This window comes from Bradysia coprophila, assembly GCF_014529535.1.
Source record: "Bradysia coprophila strain Holo2 chromosome IV unlocalized genomic scaffold, BU_Bcop_v1 contig_144, whole genome shotgun sequence".
Lineage (NCBI taxonomy): Eukaryota > Metazoa > Arthropoda > Insecta > Diptera > Sciaridae > Bradysia > Bradysia coprophila.
In genome coordinates this window covers 3405494-3418237 of record NW_023503373.1, presented here as the reverse complement: position 1 = coordinate 3418237, position 12744 = coordinate 3405494, and positions in this window count along the sequence as shown.

Below are 12744 nucleotides of genomic sequence, written 5' to 3'. Positions count from 1 at the left end.
CTCTTCGTATTACACTTTTTTGATGTTTGTTTTACTTTGTTTGGTTGTACTTGATATACAAACGCTTTTATAGGACTTGTTGATCGTATGAGCAATAATTTCAGAATAAAAACACCTATATATTCAACGTTGAATAAGTGTATTCATTCTGAAATCATTGCTAATATTTACACAAGACTTCAAGGGTCATGCTAATACGACCATTATCAATTCAAAAGGGCATTTACAAACATTACTGTGTACTAGATCCAACAAAGAGAAATATTCTCAGATTCCCATACTCTATTCTTCAAATGTAATTAATTTTCCACTTCTAAAAAGCTTTACGAAAATTTGTTACCGAACGCTATACATTTCTATACAAAAGTAGAATTCCTTGAAAATCATTTTATTTTAAGCTGAAAAAAAAGTTTTTATGTAACTCAGTATCATAATATGCAAAATTTGCAAACTTTAGATGCCTCTATTGCTTGAATCTCGGTGCAGAGTATTTTATTAGGCTCACGATCTGGAGTGTAGAGCCTAATAAAGTACTTTGCACTCGATGTCATAAATAACTATTATTCACGGATAATAACCATACCACCAGACATAAGTTTTACGTAAATAAGGTGAAATAACATGAAAGAACTTGAATTATATTCGAAGAATTTTCCTATTTTGTTTTCACGTGTGTCTTTCACTACTGGTTTACACCATAAATATTGTGTAAGGGGCCGTTCATAAATTACGTAACGCAAAAATCAACATTTTTCAGACCCCCCCCCCCCCGGGTCTGTAACGCTAAAAGGGTCAAGTTTGACCCAATTTTGTTAGAACCGTAACGCTTGCCTCATACCCCCCCCTCCCCCCTCTAGCGTTACGTAATTTATGAACGGCCCCTAATCCATTATTCCAATTCAATACACAAAATGGAACATCACACATTTTTGTCGTATTCCATTCAGCTTAACCTTTCACAGGCGGCAAGCATTTCACTATTGGAATGATTGAATCTGTTACTTTACTTGATCTACGAAATCTCTTACTTCAATAACTCCATTAAGGCCCGTCATTGGGAAATGACAGGACAGTTTCCCGAAAATGTATGTAAAATTTTATCACAAAAATTCACCGAAAAAATTCAAAGAAACTCACCTCTTATGCTTTCCATTGTATTCGGGCATAGTCTCTTGTGGTCGCCAAGGCATATTTGAACACTAAAACACTTTTTACTCGATGCAAAAACAAAAAGTTTTTTTTTGTTTTGTCGCAACAAAAACACAGAAAATATTTCGACACAACTGTGACACTCCGCTACTATAAGTACTAGAATTAATGTTTGCTGTGTTCACTTCGGCGGTAAAATATTTTCATTCAAAAAAGTGTCGGACGTAAAAAAAAGGGTTGACAAAGGGTAGCGTATACATTATTGCTCATCGACCATTTTTTAAAGCTTTACGAGAGCTCAGCGGACATTCTTTCAACGATGGGAGAGCATTTATTAAAAATGTAGCCTCTCGTAAGACTGCGCTGAACGTAAATAAATGTTCGTTCCTCTTTAGTAAGCTAAGAAGACTTTGCGAAGTCTAATTATGCCACCTCTTTGAATAAAAATATCGGCTGAGTTCTAATAATTCTCCGCTGAGCTTTAACAAACCTCCGCTGAGCTCTCATAATTCTCCGCTAGGCTTCAGGAAGGTCCGTTGGGCCTAAGCAAGTTGCAGGAAGGCTTAATGGAGCGAGTCGGTAACTCAGCGGAGATCTGCCAAAGCTAAGTGGAGTATTATTAAATCATAGCAACAATTATTAGGTACCCGCTGATGCTTATTGAGTATTCGCTTAGCTTCATTGCCTTACTACAACGTGCTAAGATCTGACGAACTCTTACTGAAGCCTAGCGGAGAATTATTAGAACTCATTAGAGGTTTGACAAAGCTCAGCGGAGAATTATTAGAGCTCAGCGGAGGTTTGTTAAAGCTCAGCGGATAATTATTCGACCTCAGCCGATATTTTTGTTCAAAGAGGTGGCATAATTAGACACAGCGAAGTCTTGTTAGCTTACTAAAGAAGTGGGAGAGGTTACAATTTTAATAAATGTCTACCATCGTTGAAGTGAACACAGCAAACATTCATTCTAGTCCTTATAATAGCGGAGTGTCACAGTTGTGTCGAAATATTTTCTGTGTTTTTGTCGCGACAAAACAAAAAATAAATTTTGTTTTTGCATCGAGTAAAAAGTGTTTTAGTGTTTAAATATGCCTTGGGGACATGAAGAGACGGTGCACGAATACAATGGAAAGCATCATGGGTGAGTTTCTTTGAATCTTTTCGGTGAATTTTTGTGATAAAATTTTCCATACATATTCGGGAAACTGTCCTGTCATTTCCCAATGACGGGCCTTAACTGAAAGTCTTATGACATGATATTTTGCTTTGCCAAAAAACGTTACTTGTTACCGCGATAACTCGAGTAATTCCTAACCGATTTTCAACATTTCGGTCTTTATCGACAGAGAATGAAAATCATGAGGTTTAGTTCGTACAATTGTTAAAAGTTTCTTATGTGCAGAATGAGCACCAGCTGAATATCACCAGCTGGTGAACAAACAAAAACACTTTGTATTGTATACAATTCAAAGACAACCTACACACAGTACATTTCTACGTTAACGTCATCTACGCGCACATAACACGTATGAACGAAGTAAACACATTGTTAAGAATGTGTTTTGATTGTTTATCATACAATAAGTATGTGTTAGCAGATCCATCAGCTGGTGATATTCAGCTGGTGCTCATTCTGCATATGAAAAATATTTACAGGCTGTAGATATGCAATATTCGAGTAGTTAGATAGGAGTAATTCTCATTAGCTTTTTTTCCTTGTTACCGCACCACTTCAGTAATTCTTCTCCGATTTTCATTTTTTTTAAATGTAGGGCTACTAGATTATTCAGCTCCCTTGTCAAATCAGCGCTCCTGAGGAAGAGTAAAGAAATTCTGAATTTCTGGTCTAATAATGTAGATTTTGTTTGCTTTCTTGATATTTTCACTCGATTCATTGTCAGAGAGACTTCCAAAATCACAGAAATGAAAATATTTCATTTGGTCTTTGTTCAGAAAAATGAGCTTTGATGATTGGATTTACTTAAATTACTGAGCGTTTTCTGATGGTTTCGGCCAGTTTCTTAGAAGGTTGGATTTTTTATTAAACTAAGAATCTAGGATCTGAGACAATTCTGGCATGAAATTGTATTCTTAAAATAATTTTTCGCTTGATAAGAAGGCTAATGAATATTCACACGAGTTTCATTTATTCAAGAAATAGTAAATTGGTAAATATTATAGCAGACTCATATTAGGAGTAAAGCATCGTTAACTGAACCTTCATTGAAGATCCTTCAACTCATCTTCTATCTTTGTTTGTTCAGAAAATTAAATTTTTGAGTAAATAAAGCGTGCGCTGGCCGCTGCTAGTTTACCAGTGAAAATAAAGGAAATGCAAAATTCATGATGTCAAAGAGACATCGCTTTTATATCTCACTATAATTTTGTGATTTTAAAAACACCAACTCATTTAGAAATGGTAAGAAAACTAAGACTGGAATTATTTAAAGACTTAGTCAGTCAAAGGACATAAACCACCCAAGAGGTGGGCCATAGCTTGAACATATTTATTACTTTCCTTTACTACCTTGTGATTGACTATCCTTCAGTTGTAATTTGTAGTTTTCACTATCGATTGATCGTGAAACTGGATTCACTTGAAATATTATATAATTTTAATAATCGAAACAGTGCTACCACGTACAGAAAAGTGTCATTTTCTACCTGAAGAATAGTTTGTAAGGTGTTGGAAACACTTCTTTTTTCTTGTTGAAAATTACTTATATTAAATAGCCTCAATACAAACAACACACACTCTACGGATAATAGCGGCAGAGTCGAAATTTTGCTTGATTTTTGCAAGTGGTTCCGGTGGTTCTCGTGGTCCAATCAAAAAGTGATGCATGGAAGGTTCCCCTTATTTTTGATAATGAACAAGTCGTCCATACATCATTTTGTCCAAAAACTTCAAATTTAGCTGATAAAATTTTGGGTCATTTTGACTCTGCCGCTATTATCCGTAGAGTGTGTGTTGTTTGTATTGAGGATATTTAACTTAACAGTGCTATTGTTTTTGAGATCAATTAAGGTTTAATTTTATATTATTCCCTTGACTGAAAGTCATTCCCTTGACTGAAAGTCAGGGTCTTATGAAAGAAAATACCCTTAAATGTCCGTAACGCTAAGTTCACTTTGATATTTTGAAAATGTTCTACATTGGCAAAAAACGTTAAATACAGAAAACGTCGTACACTTGTGGACTCGATAACTCAAGTAATTCTTTACCGATTTGCAAAATTTTGGTTTTAATCGACGGAGAATGAAAATCATGAGGTTAAGTTCGTAGATGGGCAATATTGGGGTAATGAGATGGGAGTAATTCTTAAGAGAATTTTATTCCTTGTTACCGCGATAACTTCCCTAATTCCTATCAGATTTTCAAATTTTTTGTATTATTCGACGAAGATTGAAATTCTTGAGGTTGAGTTTGCAGATGGATAATGTTAGAACAACGAGATGGGAGAAATTCTACACAGACGCTTTTCCTTGTGGACTCGATAACTCGAGTAATTCTTTACCGATTTTCAAAATTTTGGTTTTAATCGACGGAGAATGAAAATCATGATAGCTTCCATAATCGCGATAGCTTCCATAATTCTTATCCGATTTTCAAAGATTTTGTCTAAATCGACGAAGATTGAAACTCTTGAGGCTGAGTTTGCAGATGGATAATGTTCGAACAACGATATGGGAGAAATTCTACACAGACGCTTTCTCTTGTTACCACGCGATAACTTGAGTAATTTTTACCCGATTTTCAATTTTTTTGTTTTAATTGACAGAGAATGATATTGAAGTAGTGAGTTTGGAGTAATTGTAAACATAACTTGTTATACCACGACATTTTTGCAACGGATTTCCAGAAAAATTTCTTATCTGACGAGTTGTGAAATTCTGGATTTCTGGTCTAACAATTAAGAAGTACTTTCCAAAAGAGTTTTTGCTTGCTTGCTTGAGAAACCGATAGCTCGAGTAATTCTCAGAGGCTTCAAAAATCAATTTCGACCATTAGCATAATTCATGTGGTTAAACTCGATCATTGGAATTTAATTGGACTAGTAATCTGGGATATACGACAATTTGTGCGTGAAATCCGTATTCTTAAAAGAATTTTTTTCGTTCCTAAAATGTTTGAACGAGTGTGAACTTTGCGGCTAGAGCGAAGCGAGGGCCGTAATTCACACGAGTTATATTTTTTCAAGAGGTAGGCAGGAAATACGCCAATTTTAGTAGACTATATATAGGAGACTCATATTAGCTGTTAAACGTACCTCGCTGGACCTTCCACTCATAGCGCATGTTTTGTATGTTTTCTGTTATTTGACACTCATAGCGCTTTTTAGGAGACAATATAAAAGACTCGTAATAGAGTAAAATAGTAAAACATCGCTCGCTGCGCCAGCAGCTCATAGCTCTTTTTTTTTCTGCAGAAAATTAAATTAAATTTGAGTAAAATGAAGCATGTGATGGCTGCTGTTTTCTAAATAAAAGAGACATTGATTTTTCATGTGAATATAATTTTGTGATCGTTGTTACAAGATATGGGAGAAATTATACTCAGACGCTTTTCCTTGTTATCGTGATAACTTCAGTAATTTCTACCCGATTTTAAGTTTGTAGATGGATAATATTGGAGTAGTGAGGTTGGATTATAATTGTAAAAAAAAAAATTATTCGACGAGTAAGTGAATCTGGATTTCTGGTTGAACAATCTAGAAGTCTAGAACAATCTTGCTTGCTTGATAACACGATAACTCGAGTAATTCTCAGAGGCTTCAAAAATCGCAGATTTGAAAATATTAAGTGTTTTCGACCAGTATCGTAATTCATGTGGTTAAATTCGAACATTGGACTTTATTGGGTTGGTAATCTGCGATATACGACAATTTTTGCGTGAAATCGTGTTCTTAAAAGATATTTTTTCGTTCCTAAAGTGTTTGCACGAGTGTGAATTTTGCCAGAGTGAAGCGAGGGCCGTAATTCACATGAGTTATTTTTTTTTTCAAGAGGTAGGCAAGAAATGCGCCACCTGTTCAGCGCTTTTAGTAGACTATATAGGAGACTCATATTAGGAGTAAGACATCGCTCGCTGGACCTTCAACTCATAGCTCTTTTTGTTTCTTCAGGAAATTAAATAAATATAAGTAAAATGAAGCATGTGATGACCGATGTTTTCTTAATAAAAGAGACATCACCTTTTCGTGTGACTTTAATTTTGTGATCTCAAAAACACCAACTCATTTTAAAATGGTTAGAAAACTAAGACTGGAATTATAGAAGAAAAAAAACAGTCAAGGGACCTGACCCACCCAAGAGGTGGGGCCTAGTTTTCACTCAAACACGATTTTAAACAATTATTACTAAGGTTTTTTGGGTGTCCGGTTAATACAAACTGAATATTTGGTTTTGATTCAGTAGTTGGAATATATGGAAAACATATGAACTGTCAAATTCAACTTATACCATGTTAAATACACCGAAAATGGTACCAAAATTGAGTGACTCAAAAATGCTTTGTCAGTCGTAATTTAAATGTTTTTTTTCTATTCAATTTAGTGTTTTCACTTCATTTTTAGTGTATTTGAATGATTAACGATTAATTTTATTATGTTATTGAGAAAAGCCCGTGAAATTGTTTAATTCAGTTAGTATCCGAACGTTGAAATAGAGGTGTCCGGGCATCGCAGAAAAGTGTCCGACTATTGGATTTTCATGTTCGGCCGAATGAAAGTCTTACAGTCAAAGGCAGTCAATTTTCAGCATAAATTTGCTTCAGCTGTTTTTCAGCTGATCCACACATACAATCAAAACTGGTTTTCCTTGTTCATACGGTTGAAGCTGCTACACGCACGCGCATGATAGTGGTAAAACCGTATAAAGACGTATAAACGGTTGTGATTGTTTGTATGGATCAGCTGAAAAACAGCTGAAGCTAATTTATGCTGATAATTGACTGCCTTTGACTGTAATTAAAAATAATTCTGAAATAAATTATTTAATTAGTGTACATAAAACGAATCTAAATTAAATTTGTGTCTGAAGGAAAATACAAACTATCCACAATAATAGCTTGTACCTTTACAGTACTTAAACGAAGTCGAAAAAAAAAGTTAATTGTCCGAGGATGGGTACATCCACCCTATAAAGAGGCCTAGCACTTTATTTTTTTAAATGAAACGTTTCGAACGTCTCGTTATTCATATTGGTTATATTATATAAAGTGGCAATGCCACTTTGTAAACGGTAAAAATAATTCAATTCATATGGAAGTTCTAATGTGTACTTTAAGCTTAGGCTTTGTGAATGTATAAAAAAGGAGAGATATACACAAAAATGCCGGTAATTTCATTTATGAATCAATAAGAAGTTGAAATTGAGTTATTCAATTTCGTGGAAAAAGTTTAGGTATTCGTTCAACATCGACAGACCTTGTCAGTATGTTATTCAGTAATTTCTTATTTGATTCTTTTGCTACATAAAGTTACTATAAGAATACTGTACTGTTTTAATCAATATTGCCTTGACTTAAAGAAAATGAAGATCTTAACATTGCAATGCACGTCGTCTCAGCCAAGTTAAATATATGGGCGAAGGTAAAATGTTGATTTACTTGTGTTTCACAAAATGTTGTGCCTATTTTCCAATTTTCAGATTTATTTTTGATGTTTTGTGAAGTATTAACGGAGTTCTGTGCAACGAAGGATAGCGTTCGATAGCACCACTTTTTATTTGCAATTATTGTGCAATTTTCCATAAGAATTTTCCTAGTTTTCACTGAAAATTTACTACAAATTAGGATTTTTCACCCATAAAATAAGTTAATTTGCCGAGGGGTGACTCACTTCCATTAAATCCAAAAAAAAAAATTTAGTTTTACCGAAATAATTAGGCTACCCACCTAAAAAATTTGTAAACTAATTACGAAAATTAGATCTGCACGATCTCCAGGGCGTTCAAGTACTGGTGAGGTATAGAAAATTTTTTTTTTGGTAAAAATGGTATTATAGTATGTTGTGTTACAAGTATTGTAATGTTGATTTTTTCAGCACTAGACCCAAGTTTTCCTTACGAGCGGAGCGAGTAAGGAAAATTGGGTCGTGTGCTGAAAAAATCTCATTACAATACGTGTAACACATCATGCTTTGTGCCAACCGAGAATTGAAATAGACAAATGCACAAAAATTCAGAATTTTCATTGTAAACAATCACTCTTCGAATTTGATCGATCACGTTGCTTTGCATTTTTTTAAAACGAATGCTGTAATAACTCATACGAATTTCATTTCAACACTGGTTTGCGTGTTGTAATAAGCCATGAAAACGGGTGTTGTAATTTTAGACATTTCAATCTAGTTATCGATATTGAAATACGACTCTTTTCAGCACTCATTTTAGTGTTGTAAAGTGACTTATTTCAGCACCCGTTTGATGTGATATTACAACACTCAAAGCAGTGTTGATATGGAATTTGTATGAGTTGTTACAGCATTCGTTTGAGAAAATGCAAAGCAATGTGATCGATCAAATTTGAAGAGTGATTGTATACAATGAAAATTATGATTTTTTGTGCTCTTGTCTATTTCAATTCTCGGTTGGCACAAAGCATGATGTGTTACACGTATTGTAATGAGATTTTTTCAGCACACGACCCAATTTTCCTTACTCGCTCCGCTCGTAAGGAAAACTTGGGTCTAGTGCTGAAAAAATCAACATTACAATACTTGTAACACAACATACTATTAATCCATTTAATCCATTTATTCCACTTTACACCAAAAACTTCTAAAAGTGGAATTTTACGCTTTTTAACGTTGTAGTATGAGTTGTAGTACGTCGTTCAATCAAAATCAACCATTTTTAAGACTTTTAAAGTATTTGGTATATATTGGATTTGATATATAATAATGATGTGTGAGTCATCAAGTAAGTTCTTAAAAACATTGTCAGTGGGATGGTATCACGGATGGTATTATGGATTTTGGTTGACTAAAAATTTAAAACTTGCGTCACACATCTCCTAAGAAGTTCTTGTACTGATTACTTATGTACGTCATTTGCTTTATATAAATTGGTTATGTGATTTCTACAAAAATAAGTAAGATGTTACGCACAAAAACATGGTTTATGTTTATTTATGTTTATTTATTTAACGATTATCGTCCAATTATACAATGATCGAGAGAGCATAATTAAAACAAGAATAGTACCGGCTAACGCCTAGTGAGTCTTTTTTCTTTTTCTTTTTGAACCTCACCATCGTTTTTGAATCTAACCATCATTCCCAACCACCTATCCCTAATCGAAACTTTCCTAAAGACTAAATGTCACTACTTTCGAGCAATAAATTATGAAAATAGGTCGGGTCTCGCATTAAGTATAGATTAAGAGCATTAAGTATGATTTCTGTTTATTGCCAGCTTGGTATTTATTCAAGTACCACTTCGGTATTCAACTAGCAAATTTTCGATTTATAAATAAGCAAGCGAGCCGATTAATATCATCAGTCGGTGTGCAGCTTTCAAACATTAAACATCTCTACAACCTCCGTATGAGTTTGGTAGTCAACTACCACTTTGGTAGTCAACTACCACTTTGGTAGTCAACTACCACTTTGGTAGTCAACTACCACTTTGGTAGTCAACTACCACTTTGGTAGTCAACTACCACTTTGGTAGTCAACTACCACTTTGGTAGTCAACTACCACTTTGGTAGTCAACTACAACTTTGGTAGTCAACTACCAAATACTCGATTTACAAATAGACCAGCAGGCAGAATAATTTCATCAGTCGGTGTGCATCTTTCGAGGAAGAAACATCTTTGCTACTAAATATTTTGGGGGTCCAACTACCAACAACTACCAAACTTTCAAATTGCGATGTCTGCTATGAGCGATCGGTTACCAGATAACAAATAATAATTGATTTGCCTGGTGTTGGTTTGCTCATAGTAGCATTGCAATTTACCAACGTGGTAGTCAACTACCAAATATTTGAGTTATAAAAAGGCAAGCAGGCAGAATAATTTCGTCATTCGGTGCGTAGCTCTCAAACGGTAAACATCTTTGCTGCAAAATATTTTGGGGGTCCAACTACCAACAACTACCAAACTTTCAAATTGCTATATCTGCTATGAGCGATTGGTTACCAGATAACAAATAATAATTGATTTGCCTGGTGTTGGTTTGTTCATAGTAGCATTGCAATTTTAACTTTTATCAATCACATTTTATTTGTGACACAGACGGACGGACGGACGGACGGACAGATGAAGTGCCCACAATAGGTCTTTTTTTCCTATGGAAAAAAGACCTAAAAAATAAATTAACATCAGAAAAAAGTTCAAATAAATACAAGGGAGAAAATACAAAGAAAAAATTTCAAAAATACAGGATAAAAATCCCATCACTAGAGGCATCAGTCACTCTCTAGAACTGATACGTACTCTTTACAGCCGCCTTGAATTGATTATACGGCAAATTGAAAATATCCAGACTATTGAAATAGACATTGTGATGGTTCTGCATACGGTGGAGTGGAGAGTTAAGTTGAATATTCGACGCGGGTGTTGGTAGGTAGAATAGGTAATGAGCATTCTGACGGGTGAATCGTTGCGGTTGAGATACACACAGCCGTGACGATAGATTAGTTTCGATTTTACCATGAACGATCTTATACAAAACCATTTCATCCAACTCCAGTCTCCGAGTTTCAAGTGATTTCATTTTTAACCGTTTGAGTCTTGTCGGATAGTCTTGTTTAGGCCAGTTGAACTTATAATATAGCATTCGTGTAAATTTCCGTTGGACTCTTTCTATTTGCTCACAGTATTTATGATAATATGGATTCCAGACAGTGCTGCAGTACTCCAGCCTACTGCGTACATAAGCATAGTAGAGCTTGATGAGACTCTCTGGTCGCTTAAATTGCTGTGTAGCATAACTACTGATAACGCAAAACAAATTCATACAAAAAAATTGTAAATTGAAACTTTTCTAAAATTGTTTGAGTTAGAATTTTGTGCATCCGTAGAATAATTTAGTAAATCGAATGTACCTTAAATAAAATTTAAGATTATAACCAGAAATTTACTCAACTTATGAATAGGTTGACACTGCTTCCCTCTATACGATTAAATACATATTGTACTCATAAGGAGTATGCTGTATGTGTGGTATCATTGGAAAGGTGAAGCCTCAGTTTCACAGATTCTAACAGATTTCTGCAAAAAAAAACTCCGAAAAAGGTATTTTTGCTGGTGAAACTGTTTTACGGGGGTCCCAAATGTTGAAAAAACTGTTTATCTCAAAAACCGCCCGTACAAGCAATTTTAATTTTTATTGGAAAATTATCATGACCGAGTCCTCTACCATAAACAGCAATAACATTTTGGGTACATGTACTTTCAACTAAAAAAAATTTCAAGCTCAAAACAAATCCATTGGCATAAATATGTTTCAATAATGGCAAAATATGTTGTACTTTAACTTTAACTTTAATAGTTTAATGTGTTCAAAAATACATTTCTATAAACTTACCGCCAGGGCCGGACTGGCTACGAAAAGGAGCCCCTGTGAAATGTAAAGGAAGGCGCTTTAAGTGAAGAGAATGCATCAAAAAGCTCTATTGAAATGCGACAATATGACAAATTAAATAAAATTACTAAGGGAGCACCAAATTCACTGAAGATGAAATGAAATTTCGCGTCAATGATTTCACCGTGAAAAGACTGTATCAGGAACAATTTGCAACCGAAAATCTACATAGAAAGTTTCAAAAAGAAACAACACAACCGGACACATTTAAAGCTCACATTGGGTAAGGAGAGATATGCACAAAAATGCCGGTAATTTTATTTATGAATCAATAAGAAGTTGAAATTGAGTTAATCAATTTCGTGGAAAAAGTTTAACGTATTCATTCAATCTCGATAGACCTTGTCAGTCGTCTTTTGCTACATAAAGTTCATATAAGATTTCTGTCCTGTCTTCATCAAGATATTGCCTTGACCTAAAGAAAATGAGGACCTTTATATTGCAATGAACGTATTGGTGTGCTTTATTTGCAATGAAAGTTATCAGGGATAGAAAGAAAAGTGCTTGGATCGAAAAGTCGATAAGAAACTTCAACAATATATTGAAAGTCGAAACTCTGTCTTGACGTTGAAATGGTTTTACAAATGGCAAGTATATATCGCGATATGACCATGTTTTACTACATTAGTTTTAACATAAATTATTGAAGTAGCTAGCACCCGCTTACCTTGTGATATAGCACCCGCTTGTCATATAGCTACACATTTCTAAGGATTAGGAGGTTACTCTTATCGTCGCTGTCGATAAAACATGAATAGTTGTCTGCAAAAAGTAAACACCCTTTCAGGAAGGCAATATTTTCTACCTTAATTCCAGTAATGCAACCATCATTCATATTGGTTGCATTACACAAGAATTCCACCTCCGTTCCGTTCTAACACCATTTTCAAATTGCAAGCTTTCGTTCGTACCTTCAGAAACCCAGCATTCAGTCAATGATTTTCCCAGTAATGCGATCTAATGCTTAAAAGTTGAGAAAGTTACATAGTTGAATGTCTTCGA